At 47.4% G+C, this 24,889-nt stretch overlaps 1 protein-coding gene and 1 long non-coding RNA gene across 11 annotated transcripts in view; one reads left to right on the top strand and one right to left on the bottom strand.

Moving 5' to 3' along the window:
• The window catches only part of LDLRAD3 (low density lipoprotein receptor class A domain containing 3), a 209,960-nt gene extending 194,306 nt beyond the window's left edge, over positions 1–15,654 (bottom strand). For 6 of the 10 annotated variants that reach the window (XM_039537429.1, XM_039537428.1, XM_039537427.1 and 3 more), the window contains exon 1: positions 15,240–15,555. The gene's annotated coding sequence lies outside the window, so the exon portion shown is untranslated. Of the gene's footprint in view, positions 1–10,175; positions 10,209–15,239; positions 15,556–15,603 lie in introns of those variants that run through there. The other 4 variants (XM_039537426.1, XM_039537430.1, XM_039537432.1 and 1 more) reach the window with 4 other exon arrangements.
• A 111-nt stretch (positions 15,655–15,765) lies between these two features.
• LOC120404598 lies at positions 15,766–19,073 on the top strand. Its single transcript, XR_005598052.1, has 2 exons — positions 15,766–15,887; positions 18,395–19,073. It is a non-coding gene; the product is annotated as an uncharacterized LOC120404598 (long non-coding RNA).
• Positions 19,074–24,889: the final 5,816 nt, after the last annotated feature.

The following is a 24,889-nucleotide window of genomic DNA, read 5'->3' on the forward strand; positions in this document are numbered from 1 at the left end:
TACATGAGAAGACACAGTGACATTGATCATGATTGCCTTAGCCCAGCTTTCTGCAAAGGGATCAGTCAGTTTCAATGCCAGCCTGAGAACCTTACATTTGTTTTGACAATTCTGGGAGCACAATGGTTCCTTATCCCAGCACTTCGCTAACAAATTAAGTGCCTCCAGCAGAGAGAAAATATTAGCCTTGAGTTGATTGGATATCACATCCACTACAATCATTTTCCTTTCAACTTAATGCCCATTTCTTTGTATCTCCTTCCTTTCTCCCTAGTAGCTGTTACCAGTAAACAACATAGGACTCATGAGGTTAGAAGAAATGTTTTTGACTTCACTAGGGGCATGTCAGCCTATTAACTTACCAACATACTGTACATGTATGCATTTGAAGATACTCAGAATCTCATATCAACAGCAGTGATAGGATAATGATCCATCCTGTCTTAAAATAAATAAATAAAGCTGGGAATCTAAGGTAAAGGGGAATCTACTGTTGCAGTACAAAGTCTAGGACACGTCACTGATCAGTTATGATACCATCCACTTCGGGCAATAGTGAGCCACACAGGTTATTCATTACACCACTATTCTTCAACATTTTTTAAAATGTTGTATTTTTGTTCAGTTGAAAACTTCAAAAATTCCACATGAAAACAGGTATTTAGAACAAGATTATTTATAGATAGGTTTGGCAGAATTAATTTTTTATGTTTATTTTGAAGCATTTTTTAAAGATCATCAGTTTAAAATTTCAGTTATAGGAAATCATGGAATTTGGGGGCAGATAATAATTATTTAATGACAATAGACACTGAGATTCAATAACTTAATGCTTTATAATCACTTACAACACAAATTGTCAACATCACATGTCAAAATATACAAAGTAAACATCCTTAAATCAAACTCCAATAATTTCCTATGCAGAATTTTTCTTACTTTGTCTGTCTGTAAATTTAGATTATTATTGCTGGGAACATGTTTTCAGTGGTTTGTGTAGGTATGATAACATTGACATTTATTGATAAAAAAAATCTAATCCTTCCAAGTCTATTTATAGATTAGGTTTGCTTCCTCTACCCATCACCACAGCCCAGTAATTTTGTTCCATCTACAAGTTTTTCACCTTCCTCTGGAAGGCTTCCCCCAGTCTCCACTGCACACTGGATCCCTCTTTGTGGGAGAGGAGGGGACAGAAAGTTCTTTCACACAGAACACCGTGAAAGAGGCTGCATTAGATCTCTGCAAAATTTGACATGAAATAGGATAGGAAAAAACATGGCAACGTACAGGTAAGGAGCTAGTGAGAAACAGTCCAATGTAAAAGAGTCCTATTTAAATCTAACATATGAAGACAAGGAACTGAGTATTTACAGAAATGTCCAAGTGCTTGTATTCAAATGTTAGAAGTCTAAATACTAAGATGGGTGAACTAGATTGCCTGACGTTAAATTAGACTATTGATATAATAGACATCATGGAAACTTGGTTGAATAAGGATAATCAATGGGACATGATAGTACTAGAGTAAAATATATATATAGAAATGACAGAGTCGGGTGCTCTGGGGGAGTGGTACTATATGTGAAAGAAAGCATAGAATCAACTAAAGTAAAAAACTTAAACCAAACTGTGCCATAGAATCTTTTTGGATGGGAATTCAATGCTTAAACAATAAGAGTATAGTGGCAGGAATGTACCAACTACCTGCCCTGGATGACGATGGTGATTGTGAAAAGCTCAGGGAGATTAGAGAGGCTACAAAGGCAGAAAACGCAATAATAAATTGAGACTTCAACTATCCTCATATTGACTGGGTATTTGTCACATCAGGAGAGGATGCAGAGATAAAATTTCTAGACACCCTTAATGACTGCCAAAGAAACCCACCACAGTAGCATTTAACTTCAAAAATGGAAACTACACAAAAATGAAAAAGCTAATTAAACAGAAACTAAACAGAACAGTCACAAGGGTGAAATGCTTGCAAACTACATGGACACTATTTAAAATCACCATAAATGAGGCTCAAACTAAATGTACACCCCAAATAAAAAAAAAACAAAAATAATAATTAAAAAAAAACAAAAGAAAAAAAAACCCAGGAAGATTACAAAGAAATGCCACCATGGCTAAACAGCACAGTAAAAGGCAGTCAGAGGCAAAAAGACATTCTTTAATAACTGGAAGTCAAATCCTACTCAGGAAAATAGAAAGGAACACAAACTCTGGCAAGTCAAGTGTAAAAGTATAATTAGGCCGGCCAAGAAAGAATCTGAAGAGCAACTGGGAAAAGATACAAAAACTAATAGCAAACTTGTGTTTAAGTGCATCAGAAAGAGAAAGTCTGCCAGACAGACAGTGGGGCCACTGGACAATCAACATGCTAAAGGAGCACTCCAGGAAGACAAGGCCATTGTGGAAAGCTAAATGAATTCTTTGCACTGATCTTCACTGCAGAGGAGGAGAGGGAAATTCCTACACCTGCCCATTCTTTTTAGGTGACAACTCTGAGGAATGGTCCCAGATTGAGGTGTCAACAGAGGAGGTTTTAGAACAAATTGATAAATTAAACAGTAAGACGTCTTCAGGAGCAGTTGTATTCACCCAAGAGTTCTGAAGGGACTGAAATATGAAATTGCAGAACTACTAACTGTGGTATGTAACCTATCACTTAAATCAGCCTCTGTTCCATATGAGTGGAGGATAGCTAATGTAATGCCAATGTTTTAAAAAGACTCCAGAGGCAATCCTGGCAATATCAGGTTGCGAAGCCTAACGTCCATACCAGGCAAATTTGTTGAAACGATAGAAAAGAAAAAAAATTATCAAACACATAGATAAACACGATATTTTAGGTCAACATGCTCTTGTAAAGGTGAAGGGAAAGAGAAATCATACCTCACCAATCTGTTAGAATTATTTGAGGGTATCACCAAGCATGTGGACGAGGGTGATCCAGAGGATATAGTGTACTTGGACTTTCAGAAAGCCTTTGACAAGGTCCCTCACCAAAGGCTCTTAAGCAAAATACCCAGTCATAGAATAAGAATGAAGGTCCCTTGTTAAAAGACAGGAAACAAAGGGTAGGAATAAACAGTCAGTAAAAAGAAGAGGTAAATCGTGGGCTCCCCAATGATTTGTATTGGACCAGTGCTGTTCAACATAGTCAAAAATTATCTGGAGAAAGAGGTAAACAATGAGGTAGCAAAGTTTGCAAACAATATAAGATAGTTAAGTCCAAAGCAGACTGCAAAGAGTTACAAAGGGATCTCATCAATCTGGGTAACTGGGCAAAAAAATGGCAGATGAAATTCAATGTTGATAAATGCAAAGTAATGCACATTGGAAAACATAATCCCAACTACACATACAAAATTATGGGGTCTAAATTAGCTGTTACTACTCAAGAAAGAGAACTTGGAGTCATTGTGGATCGTTCTCTGAAAAGATCCTCTAATGTGTAGTGGCAGTCACAAAAAGCCAACAGAATGTTAGGAACCATTAGTAAAAGGATAGCTAATAAGACAGCAAATAGTATAATGCCACTATATAAATCCATGAATACTGCGTGCAGTTCTGCTTGCCCCATCTCAAAAAAGATATATTGGAAATGGAAAAATTACAGAGAAGGGCAACAAAAATGATTATGGCTATGGAACTGCTTCCATCTGAGAAGAGATTTTAAAAACTGGGACTATTCGGCTTGGAAAAGAGATGACTGTGGGGGTATATGATAGAGGTCTATAAAATCATGAAAGGTGTGGAGAAAGTGAATAGGGAAATGTTATTTACCCCTTCACATAATACAAGCACCAGAGGTCACTCAATGAAATTAATAGGCAGCAGGTTTAAAACAAACAAAAGGAAGTACCGGTATTTCTTCACACAACGTACAGTCAACCTGTGGAACTCATTTGTAGTGAAGGCCAAAAGTAAAACTGGGTTAAAAAAATAATTAGATAAGTTAGTGGAGAACAGGTCCATCGATGGCTTTTAGCCAAGATGGTTAGAGATGCCACCCTCTGCTCTGGGCATCCCTAACTCTCTGACTGCCAGAGGCTGGGAATGGACAATAGGGGATGGATCACTTAATAATTGCCCTGTTCTGTTCATTCCCTCTGAAAAATCTGTCATTTGTAAAGTGAACAGATAGTGAGTGTGAAAATTTGGGATGCTTTTTTTCAGGCGTGGTGGGTATAGTTGCACATATAAGACAAAGCTGCTAATATCGGGATGGTCCCAATAATAATGTGATGTCTGGTCACCCTAGTCATTAGCCATTGTTAGAAGACAGGATATTAAGCTAGATCAGGGGTGGGCAAACTTTTTGGGCCGAGGGCCACATCTGGGTGGGAAAATTGTATGCAGGGCCGGGGCAGGGAGTTGGGGTGTGAGAGGGGGTTCGGTGTACAGGAAGGCACTCAGGGCAAAGGATTGGGGCAGAGGAGGGGTGCGGGATGTTTGAGGGGGCGCAGGGAATGGGATTGGGGTGCAGGAGGGGGCTCAGAACAGGGGTACAGGAGGGGTGTAGACAGCGGGAGGGTGCTCAGAGCAGAAGGTTGGGTGCAGGAGGGGTGCAGGGTGCAGCAGGGGGCTCAGGGCAGGGGGTTGGGGTGCTGGAGGGGTGTGGGGTGCACGAGAGGGCTCAAGGCAGGGAGTTGGGTGCAGGAGGGGTGCAGGAGGGGTTTGGGCGCCAGCCCGGTGCTGCTTACCTAAAGTGGCTCCGGGGTGGCAGTGGCGCACACCGGGGCCAGGGCAGGCTCCCTGCCTTCCTGCCCTGTCCCTGGCCCCACGCATAGGCGGCAGGTTTGTAGAAATTTTGGCGGTGCCCAGAACCTGCCCAAACTCTGCCCCCCAAAAAACTCCACCCCCACATCTGCCCAAGGATCTGGGAGGGAGTTTGGGTGGGGGAGGAAGTCTGGGGTGCAGGAGGGGTGCAGGGTGCAGGTGCTAGGAGGGAGTTTAGGGATGGAGGGGTGTGGAGGAAGGGGTGCAGGCTCTGGGAGGGAGTTTGGGGGAGGGAGGGGGTGCAGGGGTGGGGCTGGGGATGAAAGGTTTGGGGTGTGGGAGGGGGCTCAGGGCTATGGCAGACGGGTGGGGTGGGTCTGGGGCTGAGGGCTTCATGATGCAGGAGGGGGCTCAGGGTTGGGGCAGACGGTTAGGCGCAGGAGGATGAGGGCTCTGGCTGCAGGACCGGTGCAACAATTTAGGCGACCTAGGCGGTCGCCTAGGGCACTGGGATTTGGGGGGCGCCATTTTCTTCAGCAGCGACTGCAGCGGCAGGATCTTCGGCTGCCCTGGTTGCTGCCGGCATTTAGGCAGAGGGAGCTGGAGCAGGGGAGCACGGGGAGGGCCACCTGCAGCAAGTAAGGGGGGGGGCACGCAGGGGAACTCCCCGCCCCAGCTCACCCCTGTCCCACCTCCTCCCCGAGCACGCTGTGGCTGCTTCACTTCTCCTGCCTCCCAGGCTTGTGGTGCCAATCAGCTTAGGAGCCGCAAGCCTGGGAGGCGGGAGAAGTGAAGCAGCGACAGCATGCTTGGGGTGCTCGTGCTCGTGCGTGGAGCAGGGGTGAACTGGGGCTGGGGGGTGCCTCAGGGTGGAGGGCGGAGGGGAGAAGCTGCCACGGGGGGGTGTGCCTCAGAGTGGAGGGGGGGAGCTGCCGCAGGGGCGCCTCAGGGCGGGGCGGGGCGCAAGGTGGAAGTTTTGCCTAGGGTGCGAAACATCCTTGCACCAGCCCTGTCTGGCTGGAGCTGATGGGTTTAGGGTGTGGGAGGGGCTCAGGGTGAGGATAGGGGTGTAGGGGGTGAGGGCTCTGGCAGGGGCTGAGGGGTTTGGGGTGTTGGAGTGGCTCGGCTGGGGCAGAGGGTTAGGGTGCGGCGGAATGAGGGCTCTGTCTGGGATGGGGATAAGGTGTTTGGGGTGTAGGAGGGGCTCAGGGCTAGAGCAGAGGGTTGGGGTGCAGGGGTGCGTGAGGGCTCTGTCTGGGGCTGGAGATGAGGGGTTTGTGGTGTTGGGGGGGAAGAGGGTTGGGGTGTGGGGGGATGAGGGCTCTGGCTGGGGCTGGAGATGTGGGGTTCGGGGTGCTGGAGGGCCTCAGGGCTAAGGCAGAGGGTTGGGGTGCAGGGGGATGATGGCTATGGCTAGGACTGGGGATGAGGTGTTTGGGGTGCTGGAGGGGTTCAGGGCTAGGGTAGAGGGTTCAGGGTGCAGTGAGGGGGTGAAAGATCTGACTGAGGGTGTGGGCTCTGGGGTGGGGCAGGGCTGGGGATGAGTTTGGGGTGTAGGCAGGCTGCTTCGGGACAAGGGCCAGAGAGGAGGACTCCCTCCAGCCCTTTCCCTGCCGGCAGCAGCAAGCTCTGGGGAAGGAGCCCCTCTTTCCTGCCCCCCCAGCAGCACACTCACCCCCACCACTGTCACTGCATGTGCTCCTAGGGCCCTTCTCAGGTCCAGGAATCTCCCTCGCCTCCCCCATGGTGGGTGCCGTGGGGTGCTGCCCCTGACTGTAGCCTCACTGGGGGTGGGGGATGGGGCTGCCTCCTTGCCCAGCATGGGGCAGGAGTGGTGACTGAGGGTGGCGGGGGCTGTGCTGGTGGAGGGTCCCGCCAGAAAAGAGAAGGGTCTGAAGTGGAAGGGCAGGCTAAGAGTCAGTCTGCCCTGGCAGTCGATATGGGGGGCACTAGGACCCTGCGGCAGCAGTTGCTGCAGGGAGGCAGCATGGAGCTGTATGGAAGAGGCAGGGACGCTCTGCTCCCTCCGGGGCCCAGGGACATGCATGGGGCCAGCAAGGGAGGGCCGGGGGACACTCGGAGGAGGCATGGGGGGGGGGTGGCAGGTGGGGCCAGGGGGAGACCCAGCCCCAAACATTGGTGGAGCTGGGCCCCAGGGCTCTGAATATTGCTGGTGCCCAGGCACCACGTGGGTATATAACTCGCTGCCCATGGTCCCATGCCGCTCCAGGAAGTGCTGCGGCCCCTGGAGGAGGTGGGGGGGAAGGCTCTGCGCCTGCTGCCCTTGCCGCACCTCAAGGTACCTTCCCAGAAGCTCCCATTGGCCGCGGTTCCCCGTTCCCAGCCAATGGAAGCTGCGGGGGGCGGTGCCTGGAGGCATAGGCAATGTATGGAGCCCTCTGCCCCCCCGCCCGGAGACCACAGGGAAGTGGTGCTGGCTGCTTCTGCAGAGCGGTGCGAGGCCCCTGGCGCCACGGGGGGCAATCCTGCAGGCCGGATCCAAAGCCCTGAGAGGCCAGATCCGGCTCGCGGGCCATAGTTTGCCCACCCCTGCGCTAGATGAACCATTGGTCTGACCTAGTATGGCCATTCTTATGCTAGTCTGAGCAACTGTAACTAGTGAGTGGGTTAGCAAAGAGTACCATGCAGAAGTGTAATTAAGGACAAACTCATCCTGCATTTGGAACGACATTAACAATTCTGTTGATGCATGAGCCAGAAGGCTAGCAGAACTACTGTTTTAAAGAGACTGTATAATTTGCAGCTCTCTTTTATCTGGACAGAGGGTATGTTTTATTGGGAGGTAAGCCTGTTCTTTTTGATTGAGAAGAAAGACAAAACCTTGTACATTTCCCCTTCTAAATATTGAGAAAAGCTTTGGTTTAGGTGTGTGGCGAGGCAGGAGGGCAGTGTGTATGAGAGAGAATTGGATGCCTGGCAAAAGCTAACAAAATCCCAGAATGAAGCACAGCCCTGCTATGTGAAGATTGTTTTAATGCAGAGGTTGTGAAAGGAGGAAAAAAATGGTTGAATAAGAGACACATTCATTGAACTCCAGTGTTGGCAGAGAGGGGTTGTAAAGCCCCGTGAGGATTGTCTGGGGGGTGGTGGGGGAAACTGATAATGGGAAAGTTTGCAAAATCCAAACTTAATCTCCTGCGCTGCAGAGAACTAATCCTCCCACTTTGACATTAATCTTTTCAGCAGAGATAAAAAAAATACCCTTCTTATCTTTCACTTTGCTCATTGAGCCAGAGAACGGGAGTAGGATTTGGTCTTTACTGGTTGGATAAATATGGAGCTGCAGAAATTCTTGCAGTAAAGTGTTTTTCCCAACCACCCCTTCCAAGATTGCAGTATGGACTTGCACCAACTGACACTGACCCTCTGCTGCTGTTTTCAGAGAATCAGCAACTTCATGGGTGTTCCTGGAACAGAGAACCATGGCTGCAGAAATAAGAAAGCAAGGCCACCAAGGAGGATTCCCATGGCAAATACAGTTTCAAGAGCCCAAGAGGTCATTAGAAAGGTCTGCCAGATTTGAATCCATCCTACGTTTTGCATGAGTTCCTGGTACATGGTTACCCATCTGATGTTAAGTGGTCTCCCATGGGAAATTAGTTAATGGTTCCTAGTAGGTCAGGTATCAAATCACAAAATACCACTACTAAAGTAAGCACCCCCTTCCAAAAGAAGCACCTATGCTGCTGGATGTTGCCAGCTTGACAGTCCTGGAGACTGAAATCTTGTGTTGGTCACTAGAACAGATTCAGAGAGAAACAGTGCACGCCTTCCCCCGCAGGCCTGATCAAAAACCTATCGCAGTCAGTTAAAAAAACAACTCCTCCTCTCCTGTTTGGTGGGCTTTGGATCAGGCCCATAAGGGCACTGCCAGTCGGTGTGAGCCTTGCTGTTGCCATTGGCTGTGTTGTACCCATTGTGTGCAGTCTCCAAAGACCATCTGGCGCCTCTCAACAGCACCGCAGCCACTTAATAAACACATCCAGAGAAATAAGAGAGTCTGCCAGGTTGATTTGGGACACACCATCACCTAGCCTGCTACCTCAGAGAGCACTTTATGTCTATCACTGGTGCCAAAACAAAGAACAGCTATCCACTGGAACGGCTCAACAAGGAGTTTCTTTTTGGAAAAGGTCTGTTTCTCCTCCTTGACCCACCCCCTTTTTTCTCTTTTTTAAAAAAATGACATAAAAATGCACATGACTTTTTACATAAGACTTTGCGGGGGGAGGGGTTAGATTATAGCCTGGCATTTATTTAGGTTGCAAAATAATGTTATTTTATTATTTGCCTCTGTGGCTCTAATTGGCATGTTCAAATTATAACACACCGGAGGGCATAACGCAGAGGGTCACTAGTAATCCTGAAATAACAAACCAACATTGCCAGTCCAAAGCTCAGCATCCCTGCAACAGACAGACCTGTGTGCGTACGCAGCTGAGTATTCATTCAAGCTGAGCTAAAAAGATTCCCCCCTCAAACAAACAGATCCCTGAAAATTTGAAGATTTCCAGCCAATTCCAGCACTCAAGAGCAACCCTGTCAAAACAAGCCAATGAGAAATATTAGGCTACACATTTGTCTTCCTAGGGAATTTGTGAAATCTCCTATTGCTTGGGATGGGTTAAAACTAGACTGGGCGACACATTCGGTAGTGTCCTGTATGAAACAATCTTGCATCTGCAGGGAGATGGACTGGATGATTGGATACGTCTGTTCCATCTCTGCTATCTATGAATCAACCTATATGGCTAAAGTGTCAAACAACAACAAATCAATATATGCAACCCACCACTCACGAGCATCTCTGTAATAACCAACAATATGTAGGTGCCGTTCAGAAGAAAGCACTTGTGGGAAGGGTACAAACCCTAATTAACCCCTCCGGAATTGAGAACAAGGACAAGTTCAAGACTGAGAGTGTTAAAAACCTTGACAAGGGCTCCTTTGAAGTCAGATGATGTGTGTTATCTTCCTGGGACAAAATTCACTCCTGTCCAGAGCACCAGTACAAGCCCACGCAACATCCAAGTTCCACCTGAACCCTATTTTGAGGATGGTGCCCAACCTATGGCCCGCAGGCCATACAGGACCCACCAGAGCATTTCATAAGGCCTGCAGCCTGCTTCAACCCAACATGCTAACGGCCAATTCATTAGCATTTTGTCGTCATTTTACATCATTTTAGTTTACACAGATGTGTAAATAGACAATACTGTACGTAGAAACAATCTAAATACATACAAAACAAGCTGAACTTAAAATATAAATCAATACAGGTGACTTAAAATCTTATTAAAATATGTAGAATCTGTTTTGCTCACATAAGGTTGAGCCAACGTGGCACTCCTGTGAAATAAGGTTGGGCATCACTAACTTAGGTGATGCAACAAGCCTTCTCCACAGGGCTGATTTTCACTCACTCATTGTTGCTTTTTTGTAGGCACGAATTCCAGAGTCTCATGTGTTGCAACTTCCCGACACAGGATGCAGAAGTGGGAGTGAGGCATGACACGTTGATGTTCTTATTTCCTTTGAGCAACAGATTCCAAACTGACGCTGTTTGAATCTTCTCATTTAAACAATGTGAGCAAATAGGCCTATACAGAGACTGTGCAACCAGGTGCATGCTGCCCTTCAGCGATATGCAAGCTCCTAGAAACCATAATTCAGGCCGGGAGAAAAGTAATGGCTCTTCCTCCACAGCCCAAGTACAGGACTCCTGTGTTGGGGAGTTGAGCACTGAGTGGAAGGAACAACTTCTGCTGTGAATTCAGAAACAGGATAAATTCCTCTTCTTGTTGAGCCATCTCCCAACAGGAAGTAACCTGTGGCTGTGAGCAGAGACAAGGAATTCCATAATGGGCTGGCAGAAGGTTGGCCCCAAAGTGTTTGAGCATGAAATGGGTTTTCTTCCAAGGTATTTTGGAGAGAGTCAGATTTCTCCAAAAATGCAGATTTTTGGAGAGACTGAATTTTGAGCTGTATATTGTTTAAAATGTAACAGCACTGCTCTGCATTTCCATGCATCTTCCATATAGAGAGCTCAGTTAGGGCCTAAGTGAGGGTGCATAGGCTCTGTGCTCACTCTCTGCACACAGGAGAATTCCACTGAGAGGATACAACTTGCCTCTCCACCATCAGGCACCTCAGTTTCCTGGCTGCTCTTTGGTAGTTTGGTGATTTGGCCCTCTGGCCACACTGGACGTCCTCCCTTTCCAGGGTAAGGAAAGTCCAAACATAAATCAAAACGAGCCCTTGCAACCCCTGTGGGCCAAGCCCTCTGCCTAGGGCCTGTGGAACTGGCAAGTCCTTCCTTCTTGCTTTCAGGGAGCTCATTCACCCATTATATTGGGGTCAATCCATCCTTGGCCTTCAGCTTCCCTCTAAGTCCTTCCTCTCAGTCACAGGACTTTCCCACTGCTTCTAGGTGGCACTGTAGGAAGTCTGGATCCTCCTCCTACAGTCTTTAACCTGGGACTGTATACTATGGAAAAGCTGTCTTTCCTCCACTACAAACTGCCCTGCATCATCATTCCTAGGGCCACCTCCTACAGCTGCCTCTCTCAGCCACACCCACACAGGTTCCATTCCCAGCTCCCTCTCTGCAGGAAATCCCCCTGCTCTCAGCCCCAACTGGCTGGCCCAGGGACAGAGCTGCCAAGAAACTACTGTTTTTCCCCAGGTCTTCTCCAGGCCTCAGCCAGCTACTGTCCTCCCTAGCATTCTCTTGCTCTCTCTCCACTAAGGAACAGGACTTCCCTTTATCCTGTGTTTCCCTTCCCAGCAAGCCTTGCTCCTGGCACATAGTCAAATGATCCCTGAACTATAAGTCCCATGGTCTAATAAGAGAACCAGAAACCAGTGGGGTATGCATTGGAACATCTTTAAAGGCCCACATTACCCTGCAACATTCAACCTATGTGTGCAGAATACCGTGCATTTAAGGAGAGCAAAATATCAGGCCTGAGATCCATTGTGGGGAGCTGAATGGAGCCTTTGCCCTTTATCTATAGAGTAATCACTTCACCCTCCACTGAAATGCAGTCACCTTGGGGGTGGGAAGTGGCAGCTGTTTAACTGTGCACCAATATTATTGCAGTAGCTTAGAGAAGCAAATAAGGAAAAAATGTATCCAACTTTAACTGCATCAGGAACGTGAGGACTGAAATGTTGCAAACCTCTCCTCCCCCACATCACACGTGCTTCAGTCATGACATGCGAGTCCCTCCACTCATCCTGCAAAAAGTGGAGGCATATTGAACTACTTTCCAAATAGATCAGGACATCCTCCAAGCTGCCAGTCTGAGAACCCTGCCTATACTTGCCCCTCATGTAGATTTTCTCTGGTACATCTGTTTGGTTCAGATGTTTGTAAGTGAAATTCCATTTCATGTTTCTGAGAAAAATCAAGGCCTGGAGGAAGCAGGCCCTGCACTTACTGTGTTGAGGGCCTACTAAAAGCAAAACATCAAAGCCTCTTCAGGAGCTGAAAGAATGAGGAGTACTTGTGGCACTTTAGAGACTAACAAATCAAGTTGACTGAGCCCCTGTTAAAAGAAATACTGAGTAGTTGGATTCTTTTTATTTACCTTCTTATCTATAAGGCTTTACAGTTCGGTTCACATGGGGAGGGGTGACACACACACATTCCCATACACCTCTCTCACACAGGAGGTTGATTGACTGACCCTCCCCTTCCTGCCCTGCACTCTCTGCCTTCCATGCCTGGCTGGGTCCCTGGGATGGACCCACTCTCCTGGTACCATGTCTTCCCGAGGCAACAGGTCTGTGTAATAAGCCATGTCTTCCCGAGGCAACAGGTGAGGGGGAGGGCTCGCAGGGTCACATGCCCCTCCAGATTTCTGCCAGGCTTCACACCAGAATGTGACAAGCAGCAGCCTTCACTGTGTGGGAAGGAAGGGACTGGAGCTGCTTTCAGCCACAGGGGAGGAGGATGGGGCAGGGGGAAGGGATGACTTGCCAGTGCCTTTGCAGAGCTCATCTCTTCTCCCCTCCTCCCCGTGTGGCTGGAAGCAGCTCGTCCCTTCCTGCCCGCACAGTGTCGAAAGGCAGCTAACACCTCCAGGCTGCTGCTGGCAACTGACATAACCCAGCTGCCTCCGGCTACAGCATGTGCAGGAAGGGGTTAAGCCCTAAGGATGCATTGTGCACCAGAGCCCAGGGAACCTGACTCCAGAGGCTTCAGCAAACCCTAGCCAGAGAGGTGGCTCAGCAGAGGAGGGAGCCTAGGAGACGGAGAAGCCCTGTGCTCCCTGGAGCGGGGCCCAGGGTGGCAGGGTGTGTGTGTGGCAGTGAAGTGGGTACTAAGCACCTGCCCTGGGGGCTGCTGTGGAGCCTGCAAGTTCAGGGTGTGAACAGGCTGGAAATCACATTCCTCCACCACCATTCCGGAGCTTAGCTGAGGGGTGGAGAGGCATCCCGTGCCAGCTCTGTGTGGCGCTTTGGCACATGCAGGGCTTGGCTCCTCCTGGCCAGAGGGTCTTGGGCTTTCCCGGGTTGCTGCCCCAGCCTGAGCAGTCAGGGAAGGAAGGCGCCAGCCAGCCAGGCTGTTGGTGAGCTGAGCTTTCCAACCAGGGGCTGGTTCTCCACACAGCGCTGGGAGCGGGATGCGCCCCGCTGGGTGGGATACGGAAGAGCAGTGGCACTGGGAAGGGGGGAAGGGGCAAAGCAAGGAGAGGACAGTGAGAGGGGGAGCACATAAAGGGCTGATGGGTGGGCAGCAGAGGCAGCACATAACTGGCTGCCGCCTACCCACACACACCAGTCCGAAGCTCGCAGCACACAGCCAGTGCTGGCCGAAAATGGGATGGGGCGGGAGGGGCAGGGCTTTGCTGGCCGAAAGCTGGCACGCAGTGGGGGCTGCACTGGTAGACCAGCAGGGGGAGTGGCCGGCCTGCACACTGCATCTTCGCCCTGCCACCAGCCTTGCGCGCACACACACACACACACACACACACACCAACCACTGGACCCTCCCCCTTCACCACTGGTGGACAGGCAGGTGGCGAGCAGGGATCCAGCTAGCAGCTGGACCTGCCAGTCCGGGGGAGATAGGAAGTACGGGACAATTTGCCCATTTTTAAGAAAAAGTAGGGACTCCCCAGGAGGACTTAAATATGGGGCTGTCCCTTTAAAAACAGGACACCTGGTCACCCTAGCAATAACAAACCAAGCTTGAGAAGTATTTTTCCTACCTACACATTCCCTACCCACACTATGTGTTAGCATTGCATGCTTTACTCTCCTATACCAGTGGTTCTCAAACTTATTTGATCACACACCCCGTTCTGTGTCAGTAGTCATTTACATGACCCTCTCCCTGCTACCACCACACAAGTACATATACCAACACCCTCATTTCTGTGCTGCTGCTGGCGGTGGCACTGCCTTCTGAGCAGGGTACCCAGCCAGCAGCCGCTACTCTCCTAAAGCTTCTTATCCCCCTCCCAGAATACATTCCACACACCCACAAGCCGGCACACCCCCCAGTTTGAGAACCTCGGTCCTAAAGAAGCAGGAACATACTCTTTTGACAGTATCTCCTCTATAAACCAGGTGCTGTGTCCAGGAAGAAATAGATAAGAAGTGCTGCTTCTGCTGGCTGTTTCTGCCTTGCTCATCAGGAACAGTTAATTAACTTTATATAAATAGTCTCTTTCCTTTCCACTCTCTTGTACAGAGCAGAAGGCAGGCCTGCCGCCTGTAATAAGGCAGATCACACAGACACACACCTCACTGATTGTGACAGTCTGATCAAGGGCTAACAGCTCAGTTCAGTGATTGCTCAAAGCAGTGATGGACCTTTCCTGCAGTACCAGGTGGTTCTGTGGTAATCTTCTCCCTTGCATCAGAGTCAGTGACAAATTCAAGATGTTTTTTGTATTATCAATATTTATATGTAGGGTAAGTAAGCTGGTCTGTCAGTTGATTTCAGGAGTCATAAAATTACAACATCCTCCCTTCAAGGGAATGCCTTTCCTTTGTGGGAGGATATGTTGGCTAAATAAGAACTTATCTATCTATGGCACTTATATGGCCCACATCACCATAGCATCTGGGCACATCACAACCTTTAATGTGGTTAGCCTCACAACATCCCTGTAAGATAAGGTACAAATGGAGAATCGATGCACAAGGAGATAAGTGATTTGCTCAGGATCATACAGGAAGTATGTGGTAGATTTAGGAATTGAACCTTGATCACCAGAGTGCCAGGCTAGTATCTAACCACTGGACCAGCCTTCCTCTCCCTATGGGAAAGTCATAAATAGGAGATATCTATCAGGGAAGATGTAGCAGGTTTTCCTTGATAGAAGAATCTCCCCTAATATGAACCCCATACTAAGACAGGCTGATCACCCATTGTTTGAGGAGCTGAGAGCACACTGCATTTTGTAACATTTCCCCATAGCATCATAATTGACAGACATTGCAAATTAACTCCATGAAGATAGGATTGTTACCCTTAGTGTGCTGGTTACATTCCAACTGGAGAATTACATTCCATCTACTCAGTATTCTTTCTTCAATTGCAATTACAGAAGCATTTTTTTCAGAGTCTCTGCTAGGTTATTGTGTGGTGTTGCTGTGTGCTGTTGAAAAGCTGCTGCGTTCCACTCTAGAGGTTGGATGCCCTTTGGTGGTGGATGAAGTTATCTTTGAATATTCCTTACCTACCTCACAGAGAGAGGCTTGGTCAAGGCTCAGTCTAGCAGACAAAGCTATAACACGATCCAATGGCTAGGTATTGAAGTTTGACAAATTCAGATTGGAAATAAATTGTAAATTTTTTCACAGTGACAATAATTAACCATTGGAACACCTCACCAAGGGTTGTGGTGGAGTCTCCATCACTGACAGTTTTAAAATCAAAACTGGATGTTTTTCAAAAAGCTATGCTCTAGGAATTATTTCAGGGAAATTCTATGGCCTATGTCATAGAGGTCAGACTAGTTGATCACAGTGGTTCCATTCTGGTCTTGGAATCTATGAATTTATAAAGTGCTATGAGATCATCATCTCTTCAGGGAAGGAATTTAAGTGCAAATATCAGGTAGATATAGAGAAAGCATTAACATGGATGGCTGACTGGAAAACTCCAGTATTCTAAGGTGCTATTACTGTCACATCTCTATTATATTTCTTTCCTATTTTTGTTCCTTCTCTGATCTAAGGCCTCCCCCACGCTAAGCAACTGTCTTGGTCACATTCTGCCATTTACTTCCCATAGATGAAGCCCAATTTTTGGGTGGAAACAGCCATTTTGGAATAGGATATGAAATCTGGAGTCTAAGGTTCAGCATTGGGCTAGACTGTAAGATCTATCTAAATTGTACCTTTGTTCTTAGTCTCATCTCCTTGAACACTCCACATTAAGGGGCCTTTTCCTCTAGTGGGACTCCCATCAGTGCTGCTTCCTGTTGAACAGCCGGGGTAATTGCTGAACAAAGTGAGACTCACACACAGCAGTCATGCCTGGCATTCAAATTCTGGCCTCCCAGCCATCCTCTTCTCATATCTGTTGTCTATGTACTCTGTGCCTCTCTCAAACCACCAGTAATGGGATTAATTGAGGCCACATCTACACTATAAACTTACATCAGTATAACTATGTAGCTCAAGGGTATGAAAACCCCCTGAGCAATGTAGTTATACCAACCTAACCCCCTGTGTAGATGGCACTATGTTGACGGGAGAGCTTTTCCCACCGACATAGCTACCATGTCTCGTTGAGATGGATTAACTACACTGATGGGAGAAGCTCTCCCATTGGTGTAGTAGCATCTTCACTGAAGCGCTACAGTGGCTCAGCTGCAGCATTTTAAACATAAATGTCTCATAAGTGAGACAGGGAATGTTAGACCAGTTTGGGAGGTGACGACCCTTTCTAATGGCAGTAAAATCTCAGCAACTGAATACTTGGCAGGCAAAGCTGGGTAGCTGCTCCATTCAGTGCGTACACAATAAAAATCCTCTACCTGCAGCCTCAGCTTCTTCATTCTTCTCTATATCTAAGCCAAAATGGGAACTTTGCAAATTCTTAAGCCCACAGATTTAGCCAACTCACTTTGGCCTATGTGATATGTTATGGGAGATTAATCTAGCAGCTGATCATCTTTCAAGAGCTGACAATGGTAAATGCTTCCCAAGGGATCTTTCTGATCAGCCGACACCTCGCTCTTCTTAGTAACATGAGTCATCTCAAAGGCCCAGAGATCTGGTTATGTTCCTTGCCCCAGGAGGAATGACCAGAAATTTATGACCTCACCATTCAGGAGAAGCAGAGGTGCTAAACTAAAATAAAGACCCAGGGCCAGATTGTGGTCTTGGTGACACTGATGTAAAGATAGAGTGACTCTGACAATGTCAGTAGAATTACTGAAGCATCACTGAGATCAGCATCCAGCCCAAAGATGTCAGAGTGAAGATGATGGATGGGCTTCCTGGTTGGTTAAGTAGCTTGCACTGGAGCTCCCTCTGCGTGATTTGAGCTGGTGAGCTGCTTTATAAAGGCCTTGCAGAATTCAGCTTTGCCTTTGTTTAAAACTGAATTTGGGTCTTAATTTTCAGAAGGCACTGAGCATCCACAACTCCATTTGCAATCAATGGGAGCTGTGAACGTTGAACACCTCTGGAAATCAGGCCCTGAAGTCCTCTATTCACTCACAGAACACAGACAATAGCAATGCAGACTTCCTCCATATGGCCTCATCCTTATTCTTGAGCAATCACAACTAGGGATGAGATAGGAGTTCAGCTTCCATGCCTTTTCAGCCAGGTTACTATTATCCTTGACCGCTACTGTCACCGCCAATTATGATGGGAACAAAAGCATTCTGATACTTGAACAGTAGGCATCAGGACTGAGAACTACCCACTCATTCCACATAACAAGCTGTCATCCAATAGTAATGACAGGTCACCACTGAGCTGGGTCATCTCTGAGCAAATGATCTAAAGGGGAAAGTTTTCAGCCTCTTCCTGAAGCCCCTAGGCTGCTAGTTCCTGGCTCTGTTACTTGTTACGGTGGGTAACGGAAAGGCTTTTTGTAATATGCACATCTTTCCCATTCTCTGTGCTTGAAGGTCCCAGTTCATAGAATCATAGAATCTCAGGGTTGGAAGGGACCTCAGGAGGTCATCTAGTCCAACCCCCTGCTCAAAGCAGGACCAAACCCAACTAAATCATTCCAGCCAGGGCTTTGTCAAGCCTGGAAAAAAAAAAAAAAGGAGGAGGGAGGAGATTCCCTCCTAACCAACCCAGTTCCAGTTCTTCACCACCCTACTAGTGAAAAAGTTTTTCCTAATATCCAACCTAAACCTCCCCCTCTGCAACTTGAGACCATTACTCCTTGTTCTGTCATCTTCTACCAGTTATCACAGTAAAACATTTCTGAGCCTGGAACAGTGGCATTTCTCACATCAGCTATTTATGTACTTGGACTGTAATGGCTCAAACCAGGCACGAGATATTTCATGGCAAGATTTTGTGAAATGGTGTGAAAACCAGCTACTCTGAGTCTGCCTTGTTTACTTATTGCTCCTTTTTCTTTAAGTGCTTGCCAGGGTGCCTTCACTGCAGCTATTTTCTTTTCTTGTTCATTATTTTTAAACTGTAGGTTTGAACCTTTGCATGAAGCTTCCTCCCCGAATGACAATCAAGAAGGAATTGGCTCTGTCTCAGTCTCAACATATGTGTGGGCAAAAAATGAAGGATCATCCCACTCCCTCTCACACCATAAAGCCTGAACCTCAGCGTTTCAGCAAAGTACGCCATGGAGCAGCAATCAACAGGTGCTGACTTCATCCCCTTGAAGGACCTGTGGGAACAATAGATGCAAAGTGCTTGGGAATCCTTTGGACAAACTGTAGGGTTTTATCATCTGCTTGGCAGATTGCCTCTTACTCCCTGTCTGAGCAAAAACAGTATTGCTGTGAAAACAAGAGGAAAGGCTAATAACTTCCATGGGAAGATAGGGATGTATACCTTCATGTCTCTGTGGGAGGTACTCAGATACCATGGTGATGGCTGCCATATACAAACCTAGCTATCTGCAGCTGGTTCAGTAACAGCAGCAGAAAGCTCTATTTTAATCACGGAATGAAATGCCAGGGGTGCTGCTCTCCAGGAAAGCAATCTCGTTTGTATAGAACCCTAGGAATTCAATCACTCTCTAATCAAATCTTATGCATCTGCCCAAAACACAGCTGTCACCGTATGGCTGACATTTTTTGCTCCCTTTTGCCTGCCCAAACTTTGGAGGTTTTTAAAGGCATATTGCCAAGTTGAAAATTGAATGTTTTGCTAATAACGTACATTATTTACAGTGACAGAGCAAAGGGCCAGAACATCCCCTCCATGGGGGGATCCCCCACCTGCACAGAAACACCACCTCCATCGCACTGTACTCCCCTCCTCTAGCACCCTGCTGATCCCCCTCTGCTGGGGCTCTGTGTAGAAGTTCTGGTTGCAGGTCTGAGAGGAGACTGGGCAGGGGACCAGACTCACTGTGGTGGCACCATCTCTTCCCCAGCCTCAGCATTTACACATGGAGATCCATCTGAGAGTTAACGCAACCTAAAACTGGAGTGACTGCCTTTGGATCTCCTGAGCGGCTACTGCTCAGTAACTGCAGGGAGCTCAGCCAATGGAAACATGTTCCTATGGGAGCCATTCTGCCAGGGAGGGAGGGAGAGGATGCCAGCAGGGGAGAGATGGATTGGAATTACAAGTCAGCCCCTATTAATTAGTAGTAGTATTGCAGTAGTGTCTAGGAGCACCAGTCCTGGACCAGGACCCCACTGTATTAGGCACTGTAAAAACACAGAAAAAAAAGACAGTCCTTGAACTAGTGCTTAATTTGTAATGAAAGAGGTACTGGGGCTCAAGCAATTTTTTTTACATTCATAACTGATGCAGCAAGCCCAGAGGTGCTGGGACTATAAACTGCCAAGCCTAGAGGTGCCAGAGCTCAGCTCTGGCAAACCCTGGCACAAATTATGCACTGCCCTGCACCAAAGATCTCCCTCAATGAGTCTGGAAGGAGATCCCTTCCCCATGCCTTAATATGTGAGTTAGGAAACCTTGCTTCTCCAAACCCTGCTGAGCCCCACCCCCCTCAAAAGGAGGTGATTTACAAGAAATGCCTCAATGTCAGCCTGCTTGCCTCACTAGTCCCCTCCAGTGGTTTTCTCCTTTAAGGGAGTGATCTGGCTCCAAACAGCCCCACTAAAACTACACTTAAAGCTACATTACTGAGAGTTAGCGGTGCAGGGGAGGAATGATTGTAGGACTTAAATGACCTACCGGAATGTTTCTATATAAATGAATAATAACAAATAATAGTTACTCGTAATGGCGTTCTATGTGCAAGAACAGCTGATCTAATGGTACAACTTAAAGGTCATATGATCCTTGACTTCATTGGCTGTTGAAGGCACCTGACACCTTCCAAAATCGACCCTAAGACTTTAACTTCCTGCCATTCTTTGTACAAGCTCTCCACAGATAAAATCCCCCTCAACTGAGGACTGAGCTCTAGGGAATTCATTATGTGACTAGGAACATTGTGGTCCTAGAAACTGACAGACAGCATTACTGTTGAAAGCTCTCAGTATCTCAAGAGTAGGTTGGTCCAGTGCCCAGCTTGCCTGAAATGCTGCTCCTCTCAATAACACTTGATAAATGGTATGCATCTGCGTTCCTTATCAGTAGCACTTGACTACGAGGACTGCTTGCCCCAGCTCGTCAAGGTAGCTCACAGATTTACTCTGGGCTCTAATGAAGACACAAGGCTGGTGGTCCTCAGAAACTTCCCTGTCAAATACTCTCTGCTATATTCTCACTCTGGGGAGGAAGCAGAGCCAGTTGGGAATGTGTTGACACCGGGGAATTTCCTTATCTCGTGACTTTCATGGATCTAGCTGGTACCAGGCATTAGGGTCAAGGCTTAATGTACAAGCGTTGTACATCTCTTTCAGCAGAGAAAGCAGTTGCTGCAGAACAGCTTGTGAGCATTGGGTAGGAACATGCACACCTTCTATAATTTACTTGACAGCCCTGCTGTGCTGCTTTCCTTTCTCTGCCACAGTTTTCATTAAATAGATAATATAGATAGAAATAAGGTCAAGTCCTAGTTACTAACAGGAGAAACAGTGAGAAGTGTATTTCCCTAGAACATGTTTGGATGGACAGAGTCTAAATGGTATGAAGGAGCCAAGATTCAGTCCAAATCAGGTTTTGAAATGGATGGATGAACAGAGAGAGTGAGACACACACACACACAAAGTGAGTCAACAGCCTTGCTCAGATAGTGTTGATTTTTCCAGTGCTTCAGCATGGTGCTGCCTCTTTGCTGCTGGAGGTCCTGTTTTTTGGGTGAGATGTAAAACAAAGGGCCAGACTGCTTAAGGATTCCCACAGAACTTTTCACAAGAAGCCCTTTGCATGCTGGTTTCCAGGACAGAGTCTCTGCCCTTACATTCTCCCTATAGTTTCTGTTGGAAAGGGTAATCTTCACTTCCTGTCCTGAACTGTCATGCAACAACATTCCTGAACTCTGTTAAAAGGTTGATGAGCAGCATGCACAGTAATTGCAACTGTACATGCAAATGTGGTAATTGCACAGGCAAGTAACTAAATCAAGTCAGTTGCTTTTATAGTTGAGGTATTACCAGCACATACTTTGTTTAAAAATCAGCTCCACAGTTTCTAAAGGAACCTGAGATGTGCAGAGATGAAAAGCACTACATAAATACAAGATCATTATTATTGGCATAACAGCTTTGTCTGACCCAGTTGTTATTAACCATCTGAAGAGTTGTGAGGTGCCTCTATGAATGCCGTCAAGTCATGAAGCATAAGCTGTGGTCAGACCAGTACACATGAACGTGCATTTGGTAATGAGAACTTATTTTCAGGTTCATTAATGGTAGTCATGTCAACTAAACAAGCAAGACAGCTTGGCTTGCATTTTTAACTCCCCAATAGACACTTAATGTCTCAGATTCCTAGACTTTAAGGTCGGAAGGGAGCATCATGATCATCTGGTCTTGCAGGCCACAGAACCTCAGCCATCCACTCGTGTAATAGACCCCTGTTGTTGTCAGTAGCTACCGGTGTGGTGCTCTGCTCTTGTACGATAACAGTTGGCTGCATGTGTGTTCCCTCTGTGTGCTGTCCCGGCTCTGCACAGATAGCTGACACAGCAAATCCCGAGAGAACCCCCAAAGACCACAGACTCTAGTAAGGTACGCAGGAACCCGAGCCAGGTTTGTTGTCAAATGAAGCACAGTAATAGTTTCCTATAGACTCTCCAGGACATTCTACAAATATGTGCCCCCTGGCACTGGACACAGCTCAGTCAGTGGCGGGACTTTCCACTGCCCCCTAGGCTGGGCAAAGATGCACACTCCGGGACCTACTTTTATACAGTTACAGGACAGATTACTCATCCCTATGATGTATTGAGGTACAGCCCCTTGGCTCATTACGGTGCTGTCTGCCCTTCAATCATGTTGTTCCAGACAAACAGATCTATCCATCATGCTGTCCTGTCTTTAAGATGCACCTGCCTGTTCCTTGTTGTGTCTATGAAGTGTCCTGATGTCATTTTGGCACAAGTTCCTCTTCTTGCTACTTCTGTGAGTGAGGCCTGCCTCTGGCTCACAGCCCAGCTTTTGCTCAGCAATGCCTGGAAGTACTTTGGTTCAGGCTTCAGGCCTCAGACAAGGCCTCTGACACAAGAGTTTATGTTTCAGGGCCTCATCTTACTACACCTGTGACGGTGTGGGACTGACCGCATGTGGTGCCTCCTGCTGGCTGTCCAGAGAATTAGCATCTTCAGCCTCCAGAGCGCCCTCCGCAGGCCGGTGTCCCGCTGCTGCTGGCCCCCCATGTCCCTCCCAGGACCCAGTGCCCCTTGTCTTTGGGGTGATGCCCCCTGGCAATACCCCCACAGTCTCAGGGTCTCCCCACCCATACAGAATTTGCCATAACAGACTCCACCAATGGTCCATAGAGCATAAGAGACCTGCTACTGTAACCAGCTAGTAGAGGAATCCTTCTTTAGCTCAACCCTCTATCCCCACCTTGCCTCAGTCATGGGCTACTGCCAGTCACCATCTAGCGCCTGCTCACTGGGGCAGACTGCAGTGTAAAAGCCACTCATCATAGGCAAGGAGGGGTTGGACCTGCTGCCTCTGCCTACCCGTGGGCTGCCCCCTGCAACCCCAGTACTTAATTGGCCTTCCACTAGACCATGGGGGGGAGGGGCAGTCCAGGCCAGAGCTCCCCAGCTCCCTTGGCCTTCCCTCAGCCCTGCTCCATTCCAGGTACCTTCTCTCAGCTCCCTGCAGCCAGGTCCCTCCCTCTCAAAGCTAGAGAGAGTCTCTACTTGTCCCTGGCCCACTGGCCTTTTATAAGGGCCAGGTGGGCCCTTATTAAGCCAGCTACAGCTGTGGCTGCTTTCCCAATCAGCCCAGCTTTCAGGGCTGCTTCAAGCCCTTCAGGGCAGGAGTGGATGACCACCCCGCTACAAATCATGGTTTAAAGACTTCAAGTTACAGAGAATTCACCATTTGCACTAGTTTAAACCTGCAAGTGACCCATGTCCCATGCTGCAGAGAAAGGCGAACCAGAGCCCCCACCCCAGGGTTTCTGCCAGTCTGACCCGGGGGAAAAGTTTTCCCGACCCCAAATACAGCAACCAGTTAGACCTTGAGCATGTGGGCAAGACCCACTAGCCAGACACCTAGTTCTCTCTTCCACGGACTATAGATTTTATGTTACCAACATGTCAGTCTTCCCTTACTTTCTCTCCTCTACATCAGATCACTGGACCATTTTCACTAGTATTCCCATTGATCTTTCATTAGTCTCCCTTTAGGTATACAGAATTTGCCATAACAGACTCCACCAATGGTCCATAGAGCATAAGAGACCTGCTACTGTAACCAGCTAGTAGAGGAATCCTTCTTTAGCTCAAGTGAAGGAGGCCTCAAAGTTAGGACCTCAAGGGACAATGTTCTAGTTTCAGCTTCCCATAAGTGACTTATACAGTAACTGTGTCTGATTGACTTGTTACAATATCTGGCAACTTCCCAGAAGAGTCCTGGCCCATTCCGTACAGAAGGGAGAATGTTCCTGCAGAGATCAGCTGATTGCCTGTTGCCCCACTCACACTACATGAAACATGTTTGTGACTCCCATTACATTTTTTTCCTTAGCTCTGACAATGGAAAAGTATTGTGTTAGGAAACAGAGTTCTAAACCTGGTAGATACCAAAGCCAAACTAGTAGACTGACAGCACTGGACTGATCAGTTTATCTTGCAGATTGCCAGTATGACCCCTCAGTCCTTGGCCTCTCTGCTACAACTAGTAGCATGGGAGCCAGTTAACAACAGCTGTAGTAGTGGGATTTTTGTTATGTGGATCCCAGGCCATCAGAAGCTAGACTGAGACATCAGCTCACGTCACACTGGCTGTGTGGTGGACCTTAGAGTAACAGCTTTCACTCACTCAGGACCCGGATCAGAATCATGATCTAGCAGCGTACGATGCTGTTTCTATTTTATGGTCCCATGAACTATCTACTCCCTTGTCTCTCATTCTTTTACCATGGTTTATTGTCTGCTGTGGGACAAAACGTCAGTTCGAGCTTATGAACATGACTTCTGGTGTCCTGGGAACCATCTCCTAGAGTAAATAATGAAAATATTTCAGCCTCCCTTGCCAAAGTAATAACAGCTGTGCTCCTCAGCTAGAAATACTGGCAGGTATGATGTTAGCATATCTGCAGAGCAGAAAAGTCATGCCTATAAAGTCCATCTCTCCCTGCAGAAGCGCTGAGGAATATCCTGTGCAGTCTGACTTGCCTTTATTAAGTTCTCCCTGTTGCTTTGCACTGCACAGCTCATAAGACAGTTGACCATGCAAGACTGAGACTAGTAATAAATATGTCGGGTTGAGCAAATAGGACACAGAAATTAGAAAGAGAAGGTGAATTGTGTGGTACTAAGACTGCTGATGGGCCTTCACTATGTTGTTTTTCATAGTGACAGCAAGAGCCTGTACACCGTGCAGGTAGCACAATGGAAGATATATAGCATCTA

This window comes from Mauremys reevesii, linkage group 4 (assembly GCF_016161935.1).
Source record: "Mauremys reevesii isolate NIE-2019 linkage group 4, ASM1616193v1, whole genome shotgun sequence".
Lineage (NCBI taxonomy): Eukaryota > Metazoa > Chordata > Testudines > Geoemydidae > Mauremys > Mauremys reevesii.